Source organism: Coregonus lavaretus (genome assembly GCF_964263955.1).
Source record: "Coregonus lavaretus genome assembly, chromosome: 37".
In the NCBI taxonomy this organism is placed as follows: Eukaryota; Metazoa; Chordata; class Actinopteri; order Salmoniformes; family Salmonidae; genus Coregonus; species Coregonus lavaretus.
This window is the reverse complement of record NC_140024.1, coordinates 24807096-24817051: the sequence shown is the minus strand read 5'-3', so window position 1 is coordinate 24817051 and position 9956 is coordinate 24807096. Positions and strand designations below refer to the sequence as shown.

The 9956-nt window shown below is 47.2% G+C and overlaps 1 protein-coding gene across 1 annotated transcript in view; it reads right to left on the bottom strand.

The window, feature by feature from the left end:
- The window catches only part of LOC311111385 (protein FAM227B-like), a gene marked incomplete at both ends in the record, with an annotated part of 62825 nt that overhangs the window by 10299 nt on the left and 42570 nt on the right, over positions 1 to 9956 (bottom strand). The window lies entirely within an intron of this gene.

Here is a 9956-nt window from a genome sequence, read left to right as displayed (position 1 = left end):
GTTGTAACGTAGCCTGGTCTAAGCCTGGGGGTGAAGTCATGTTGTAATGTAGCCTGGTCTAAGCCTGGGGTGAAGTCATGTTGTAATGTAGCCTGGTCTAAGCCTGGGGTGAAGTCATGTTGTAACATATCCTGGTCTAAGCCTGGGGTGATATCCAGAGTGACTGTAAAGAGGGTGGACAGGTCTGAGAAGTGACCAATAGGCATGGGAAACATATGTTAACATTGCCAAAGCAAGTGAAGTAGATAGTAAACAAAAGTGAAATAAACAATAAATATTAACAGTAAACATTACACTCAGCAGTTCCAAAAGAATAAAGACATTTCAAATGTCATATTATGTCTATATACAGTGTTGTAACAATGTGCAAATAGTTAAAGTACAAATGGGAAAATAAATAAACATAAATATGGGTTGTATTTACAATCGTGCTTGTTCTTCACTGGTTGCCCTTTTCTTGTGGCAACAGGTCACAAATCTTGCTGCTGTGATGGCACACTGTGGTTTTTCACCCAGTAGATAAGGAAGTTTATCAAAATTGGGTTTGTTTTCAAATTATTTGTGGATCTCTGTAATCTGAGGGAAATATGTGTCTCTAATATGGTCATACATTTGGCAGGAGGTTAGGAAGTGCAGCTCAGTTTCCACCTCATTTTGTGGGCAGTGTGCACATAGCCTGTCTTCTCTTGAGAGCCAGGTCTGCCTACGGCGGCCTTTCTCAATAGCAAGGCTATGCTCACTGAGTCTGTACATAGTCAAAGCTTTCCTTAACTTTGGGTCAGTCACAGTGGTCAGGTATTCTGCCACTGTGTACTCTCTGTTTAGGGCCAAATAGCATTCTAGTTTGCTCAGTTTTTTTGTTAATTCTTTCCAATGTGTCAAGTAATTATCTTTTTGGTTTCTCATGATTGATTGGGTCTAATTGTGTTGTTGTCCTGGGGCTCTCTCTCTCTCTCTCTCTCTCTCTCTCTCTCTCTCTCTCTCTCTCTCTCTCTCTCTCTCTCTCTCTCTCTCTCTCTCTCTCTCTCTCTCTCTCTCTCTCTCACTCTCTCACTCTCTCACTCTCACTCTCACTCTCTCACTCTCACTCTCACTCTCACTCTCACTCTCTCACTCTCCTTCTCACATTTCCTTCTCTTATCTATCTGTACGATCTCTTTCACACTTCAGTAACCCTTACCCTGAGACTATCTGAGCTGGAGCTATCTGAGACTATCTGTAGGGTCACTCTGACACCTCCACTCTGACCTGAGCTGACACCTCCACCCTGAGCTGAGCTGACACCTCCACCCTGACCTGAGCTGACACCTCCACCCTGAGATGAGCTGACACCTCCACCCTGACCAGAGCTGACACCTCCACCCTGACCTGAGCTGACTCCTCCACCCTGACCTGACACCTCCACCCTGACCTGAGCTGACACCTCCACCCTGACCTGAGCTGACACCTCCACCCTGACCTGACCTGAGCTGACACCTCCACCCTGACCTGACCTGAGCTGACACCTCCACCCTGACCTGACCTGAGCTGACACCTCCACCCTGACCTGAGCTGACACCTCCACCCTGACCAGAGCTGACACCTCCACCCTGAGCTGAGCTGACACCTCCACCCTGACCTGAGCTGACACCTCCACCCTGACCTGAGCTGACACCTCCACCCTGAGCTGAGCTGACACCGCCACCCTGAGCTGAGCTGACACCTCCACCCTGAGCTGAGCTGACACCTCCACCCTGACCTGACACCTCCACCCTGACCTGAGCTGACACCTCCACCCTGACCTGAGCTGAGCAGACACCTCCACCCTGAGCTGAGCTGAGCTGACACCTCCACCCTGAGCTGAGCTGTAACCATCAGAGCTGTGATGACCTAGCCTGTGACTCTCTGTCACCTTTTATTGCTGCTGTGAAACTGTGTGTTAGGACCCAGGAAGAGACGCTTCAGAGAGCTTGTTTACAGCAGTACAGTCTGAGTGCGTGCCATGGAGTGTGTGTGAGAGGGTGTGTGTTTTCTGTGTCCTGTCCTTGGCTGCTGTTCCAGATCAGACTGTTCTATTCCTCTTCACAGGATACTGCTGTTTCATGGTGAGTCATGTTACATCTTCAATCATCGTCTTCATCTTCCTTCAGTTACAGGATATGAGTAAAAGCCATTTTGATTCTGCGACAACACATTTTCTTTGTATTCTTCACTGTAAGATGGTGTTTGATCTCTGATATCTGATATCTGATCCAGTGCTGTTGGAGACAGGTCAACCTGTCTGCTAGTTACACATGCTACGTGTGTGTGTTTGTTTGTTTGTTTGTTTGTTTGTGTGTGTGTGTGTGTGTGTGTGTGTGTGTGTGTGTTATTTATAGTGCATGGTGAATGTTGTCAGCTCCATCCCTAGAGCTCCCCACTTACAGTGGAATTTAGAAAGCAAGAGCTAAACCCAAACAGTCTAAACCTGGGCTAAGAATAACTGACCTTAAATATCATCCATCCACACACAGAGTAAACCTTCTCATTTCACTACAAGACAGGGCGAAGCAGGAACACACACACAGACACAGACACACACACGCACACGCACACACACACACAGAGACGCCTCCTCCCAGAAAAGCTTTTAAAGAGTGGTGCGCTGTGTGTGTGTGTGTGTGTGTGTGTGTGTGTGTGTGTGTGTGTGTGTGTGTGTGTGTGTGTGTGTGTGTGTGTGTGTGTGTGTGTGTGTGTGTGTGTGTGTGCGTGCGTGCGTGCGTGCGTGCGTGCGTGCGTGCGTGCGTGCGTGCGTGCGTGCGTGCGTGCGTGCGTGCGTGCGTGCGTGCGTGCGTGCGTGCGTGCGTGCGTGCGTGCGTGCGTGCGTGCGTGCGTGCGTGTGTGCGTGCGTGCCTGCTTGTGTGGAGGAAGATATCACAAAGTACCCTAATAGTGGAACTACTCTAACTAGTGGATCTAGCACTGTGTCAGCAGGAGAAGTGGTTCACTGGACACACCAACGGACAAAACCAACAGGGAAATCCTGTTCTGATCCTGCCAATGAGGCATTCTAATCTCTGCACCCAGAACCCAATCTCACACAAGAGACTATAGAGGCATTACAACTAACCAGTTGTGGCTGGCGGCACTCTAAGCCGGAGGACAGGTTCATAGTAGTGGCTGGACCGGAATGAATGGAACGGTATCAAACACATCAATATGTGGTTTCCATATGTTTGATTCTGCTCCATTCGGTCTATTCCAGTCAATACTACGAGCCGCCCTCACCTGCCTCCCCTGTAACTAACCTGCTGATTAACCAACATGTTGGTTGGACTGAGGTCCAGTCTGTGTTTGATGTATGGCTACGCCCCAAATAGCACCCTATTCCCTATAGCGCACTACTTTTGACCAGGGCCAATATAGGGACAAACCAATGCACTATATAGGGAATAGGGTGCCATTTGGGGCACAGGCTGCTGGACCTTGGGGCCTATGATTAGACAGTAACCAGTGATTTGTCCCCAAACCATAACCCTGACCTGCAGACACCCCATCAGCCACAGTCCATAAACCCTGCTCCTACATTATATGTAAAGATACAGCTAGAGAGACCGGACGCACGTAACAACAACACTCACACTGATACTGCAGCTCTGGATAGTTTCTGTGCTTAGGACTTCCAATGGATTCAGAGAATAAAATTCATAACCTGTCCTGTAAATGTAACTTCATGTCTTCAGGAAATTGTGGTAAGGAAATACTTCTGGTCTAACTCACTATGGCTGTTTCTCCCAAGTTGTACCCAATTCCCTATAAAGTGCACTCCTTTTGACCAGAGCCCTATGGGCCCTGGTCAAAAGTAGTGAAATACATACGGAATAGGGTGCCATTTGGGACGTAAGTACTGTACGTGGTTCAGAAGAGCAGTCTTCAGCTCTGAGTCAGAAGGCTACCCCTGACAACAGGCTGTATCTGGAGTTGGCTTTAAGGTTTGAGGTTTGGCCCTCCAGAGCTCTGTTAGCGTGTTAGTGTGTTTCTGGTGCGTGTTAGCATGTTTCTGCAAACGTGTCCCATCCCAATCACCTCAGCCCTCTCAGGATCTATTGGCCGTGGCAGCTTTAACAATGAGCCCAGTCAATTAGCAGGAAAGGTGAGGTTTTAAAGACTGACCTCTGGGTTGGACGCAGCACATACCTCTGGCAGCTACCACACTCTACTCAATAACCTATATACTATAACTGAGGGAGAGAGAGAGAGAGAGAGAGGAGGAGAAGGAGGAGGGAGAGAGACGGAGTAAGAGAAAGAAAGAGAGAGAGGTAGAGAAGTTAAAGAGGTGTACTCACGCAGGTCTGTCGTGCCTGCGGCCAGTCTACTTCCTGTGCTGTTCTGCTGTAAAGGCCAGCTGAGCTGAACAGAGCTGAGCAGAGCAGAGACCGAACAGAGCTGAGCAGAGCAGAGGCCGAATAGAGCAGAGCAGAGACCGAACAGAGCTGAGCAGAGACAGAACAGAGCTGAGCAGAGCAGAACTGAACAGAGACAAAACAGAGCTGAGCAGAGCAGAGACAGAGCAGAGACAGATCAGAAAAGAGACAGAGCTGAGCAGAGACAGAGCTGAGCAGAGACAGAGCTGAGCAGAGACATAGCTGAGCAGAGACATAGCTGAGCAGAGACAGAGCAGAGACAGCGACAGAGCAGAGACAGAGCTGAGCAGAGACAGAGTTGAGCAGAGACAGAGCTGAGCAGAGACAGAGCTGAGCAGAGACAGAGCAGAGACATAGCTGAGCAGAGACAGCTGAGCAGAGACAGAGCTGAGCAGAGACAGAGCTGAGCAGAGACAGAGCTGAGCAGAGACAGAGACAGAGCAGAGACAGATCTGAGCAGAGACAGAGCTGAGCAGAGACAGAGCTGAGCAGAGACATAGCTGAGCAGAGACAGAGCTGAGCAGAGACAGAGCTGAGACAGAGCTGAGCAGAGACAGAGCTGAGCAGAGACAGAGCTGAGACAGAGCTGAGCAGAGACAGAGCTGAGCAGAGACAGAGCTGAACAGAGACAGAGCTGAGCAGAGACAGAGCTGAGCAGAGACAGAGCTGAGCAGAGACATAGCTGAGCAGAGACAGAGACAGAGCAGAGACAGAGCTGAGCAGAGACAGAGCTGAGCAGAGACACAGCTGAGCAGAGACAGAGCTGAGCAGAGACAGAGCTGAGCAGAGACACAGCTGAGCAGAGACAGAGCTGAGCAGAGACAGAGCTGAGCAGAGACAGAGCTGAGCAGAGACAGAGCAGAGACAGAGCTGAGCAGAGACAGCGCAGAGACAGAACTGAGCAGAGACAGAACAGAAACAGAACTGTGCTGTATTTTATCCTCTACAGAAGGCTACTGTTTAAACACTGCAACACACTACCGTACCTGTACACACTGTCATATAGGACTGTGCACCCACACTACCTGTACCCACACTACCTGTACCCACACTACCTGTACCCACACTACCTGTACCCACACTACATGTACACACTTAAACCACCTGCAGAGAAAATGGGCTGTGTCATGACTGTGAGGGTAAAGACCCTGTCCTTAACCTGCAGCATGGTCTCTGGTACAACCTCTAGGTAAAGACCCTGTCCTTAACCTCCAGTTTGGTCTCTGGTACAACCTCTAGGTAAAGACCCTGTCCTTAACCTGCAGCATGGTCTCTGGTACAACCTCTAGGTAAAGACCCTGTCCTTAACCTCCAGTATGGTCTCTGGTACAACCTCTAGGTAAAGACCCTGTCCTTAACCTCCAGTTTGGTCTCTGGTACAACCTCTAGGTAAAGACCCTGTCCTTAACCTGCAGCATGGTCTCTGGTACAACCTCTAGGTAAAGACCCTGTCCTTAACCTCCAGTATGGTCTCTGGTACAACCTCTAGGTAAAGACCCTGTCCTTAACCTCCAGTTTGGTCTCTGGTACAACCTCTAGGTAAAGACCCTGTCCTTAACCTCCAGTATGGTCTCTGGTACAACCTCTAGGTAAAGACCCTGTCCTTAACCTCCAGTATGGTCTCTGGTACAACCTCTAGGTAAAGACCCTGTCCTTAACCTGCAGCATGGTCTCTGGTTTAACCTCTGGGTAAAAACTTGGTCTTAACCTGCGATCTGGGTCTCTATTAAAACCACTGAAATAGCCTAATAGATGCACTAATATCAAGAACCAGCACCTCTTTGAAGTAGACTAATAATCAAATGTTGCCGTTTTTCAAAGTATTCAGACCCTTTCCCTTTTTCCACAGTTTGTTACGTTACAGCCTTATTCTAAAGTGGATTAAATTAATTGTTTTCCTCATCAACCTACACACAATATCCCATAATGACAAAGTGAAAACAGTTTTCTAGAAATGTTTGCACATTTATAAAATAAACTTGATTGGAGTCCACCTGTGGTAAATTCAATTGATTGGACATGATTTGGAAAGACACACACCTGTCTATATAAGGTCCCACAGTTGACAGTGCATGTCAGAGCAAAAACCAAGCCATGAGGTCGAAGGAATTGTCCATAGAGCTCCGAGACAGAATTGTGTCGAGGCACAGATCTGGGGAAGGCTACCAAAAAATGTCTACAGCATTGAAGTTCCCCAAGAACACAGTGGCCTCCATCATTCTTAAATGGAAGAAGTTTGGAACCACCAAGACTCTTCCTAGAGCTGGCCGCCAGGCCAAACTGAGCAACTGGGGGAGAAGGGCCTTGGTCAGGGAGGTGACCAAGAACCCGATGGTCACTCTGACAGAGCTCCAGAGTTCCTCTGTAGAGATGGGAGAACCTTCCAGGAGAAAAACCATATCTGCAGCACTCCACCAAACAGGCCTTGATGGTAGAGTGGCCAGACAGAAGACACTCCTCAGGCACATGACAGCCCGTTTGGAGTTTGCCAAAAGGCACCTAAAGGACTCTCAGACCATGAGAAAGAAGATTCTCTGATCTGATGAAACCAAGATTGAACTCTTTGGCCTGAATGCCAAGCGTCACGTCTGGAGGAAACCTAGCAACATCCCTACGGTGAAGCATGGTGGTGGCAGCATCATGCTGTGGGGATGTTTTTCAGCGGCAGGGACTGGGAGACTAGTCAGGATCGAGGGAAAGATGAACGGAGCAAAGTACAGAGAGATCCTTGATGAAAACCTGCTCCAGAGCACTCAGGACCTCAAACTGGGGCGAAGGTTCACCTTCCAACAGGACAACGACCCTAAGCACACAGCCAAGACAACGCAGGAGTGGCTTCAGGACAAGTCTCTGAATGACCTTGAGTGGCCCAGCCAGAGCCCGGACTTGAACACGATCGAACATCTCTGGAGAGACCTGAAAATAGCTGTGCAGCAACACTCCCCATCCAACCTGACAGAGCTTGAGAGGATCTACAGAGAAGAACGGGAGAAACTCCCCAAATACAGGTGTACCATGCTTGTAGTGTCATACCCAAGAAGACTCAAAGCTGTAATCGCTGCCAAAGGTGCTTCAACAAAGTATTGAGTAAAGGGACTGAATATTTATGTAAATGTGATATTTCCATTTGTTCTTTTTTATACACATTTCTAAAAACCTGTTTTTGCTTTGTCATTATGGGGTATTGTGTGTAGATTGATGAGGGGAAAATAAAACAATTTAATCAATTTTAGAATAAGGCTGTAACGTAACAAAATGTGGAAAAAGTCAAGGGGTCTGAATACTTTCCCAATGAACTGTAAGCCTAGAGCAATAGCTACACTGTAGTTTTAAGATGAATGACACAACAAGATCTCAACAAAATCAACATAATTAGACGTATTATGGATGAACGTCTATTTTTGACGCATTCATTCTTAAAACACAAACAACTTAAAGGTTAACAGTTTAGGCATGAATTCCGAGTGGTTAAGATTAGGGCTTGGGGAAGGCTTAAAACCATTAAAAATGACGTGCTATTACCATCAAGTATCATCAAGTATTATCATGGCTTCCTAGAGCATTGTGAACTGCGGTGGCACAGTGGTCTAAGTAAGGCGCTCCAGCTCCGAGCATCACGAGTTGGAGCCCAGTGCTGGCCAATCCTTTTTTTTTTAAATGGTGCGCACCGAGGAAGGCGCAGGTGTCTAAACACACACACACACACACACACACACACACAGACACCCACACACACAGACACCCACACTCTCTCTCAAACACACACACACACACCACAACCACAGGCTGGGTCCTGACTGACACCTAATCGATGAGATGTTTATGACCACTAGTTGAGTTCAGCAGATGAGAGGGAGGCAGAAACTCCTCAGCATTCTCCCTCTCCCCACGAGAGCCCTCATCATTAGGGACCATATAAAAGTGAACTGTCCAGTCCTAGGAGAGGCCAGGTATGTGGGCTTTAATAACAAACATGGAAAGTGAAAGAGTGCTTGACCCCAGAGGGAGATGAGTACCTGAGAGAGGTAATGCCTTCTGGTTCTGTCTGCCCCAATAGAAGGCTGCCAGTGTGTGAGTTTAGCGAGGGCTTTGATCTTCAGGTCTGGGGGTGGACGAATCCCTTACTCTCTAAAGATGTCTCAAAGCTACTAAAGACACCCAGTGAATGATTGTGACATGTACAATAACAGGGGAAACGTTGGGCTTTGGATGTTTATAATTTTGTGTAATAATCTCATCCCGCTCTTTAATTGAAGGTAAGGTTTTCTAACAAACACACTTAGACATGAGTTGACATTTGAAACAATGCTAAAGCGTTTAAGTGAGGGGGCATTTGGTGGGAAAGGGGGAGAGAGACGCTGCACTGGTCGTTGAGAGAGCATGCTAAAGTAATAATGGCATTCCAGGAGCAGACCAGGAGAAAATCAGCTATTTATTCATGTTTATAGCTCCCTCTCAGGATGACTGGCCGACTGACAGACAAAAACAGAGAGATAGAGAGAGATACAGGCAATAAAAAAGAGAGAGACAGAAAGAGATTAAAACAGAGAAAGGGAGAGAGAAAGAAATATAGAAAAAGATAGAGAGAGAGAGAGAGAGAGAGAGAGAGAGAGAGAGAGAGAGAGAGAGAGAGAGAGAGAGAAAAACAGAGAGAGAAACAGGGTGGAACAGAAGGGGGGAGTTTTGGGGGGAGGGTTGGTGATGAAGGGGGGTACTCTCTCCCTCTCTGTCTCCCTCTCTCTCCACCAGTGACAGCTGAGTGGCTAGGAGCTAATTGCTGTTGCGTGAGGTCAGAGAGGCATTTATCTAACTGAGCTAGCCTTCCCTGCTAGCCTACAACAGACAGACAGACAGTGAGGATGATGCACAGCTCACACTACAGAGAGGAGAGACTGGCTGCTAAAGCACTGACTGACTGAGACGTCCCAGGGACACGCACACACATACATTGCTCTGACACATACACACACTCTCTCTCTCTCTCACATACATCCACATACCCACACACTCCTCTGACACACACACCTACACACAGCTTGTGTCTAACTAATCAGGAGCAGTGGGATCACAGTAACTCTGAAGCCTTCTAAGGAAAAGGAATACCACTAACTGTTTCATCTCTGAACGCTCAATACTAATGTAAGTTTTTATTCCAACTTCATTTGTTCTCTTTATATTTTATTTACATTTTATTGAACCAGTTAATTCAGTTAAGATCTGACTGCAGTAAGAAAACTTTTTGGAAATATATTAGGAAACTAACTAAGAGTTGTTGCCTTATTTGTGAATGAATTAGTGAATTGATTAGTGAATGTGTGTATGGAAGCTCAGGGTTTGGTGAGACTTCTGTTTATCTGTTGAGACTGACTGAAAGTCTACAGACGTGTTGCAGACAGATAGAGATATTACAGATAGAGGTTTAGAGATAGATATAGAAATATAGAGATATAGAGATAGCAGCTCTAGAATATTTCCCTCTACCCACACACAGCTAAAGGAGAGTTCATTTCAATTCACTTTTTGGGCTTTATTCAGGAATTTCAACTTGCATCTTGAACTGGCATCTTTTGAGAA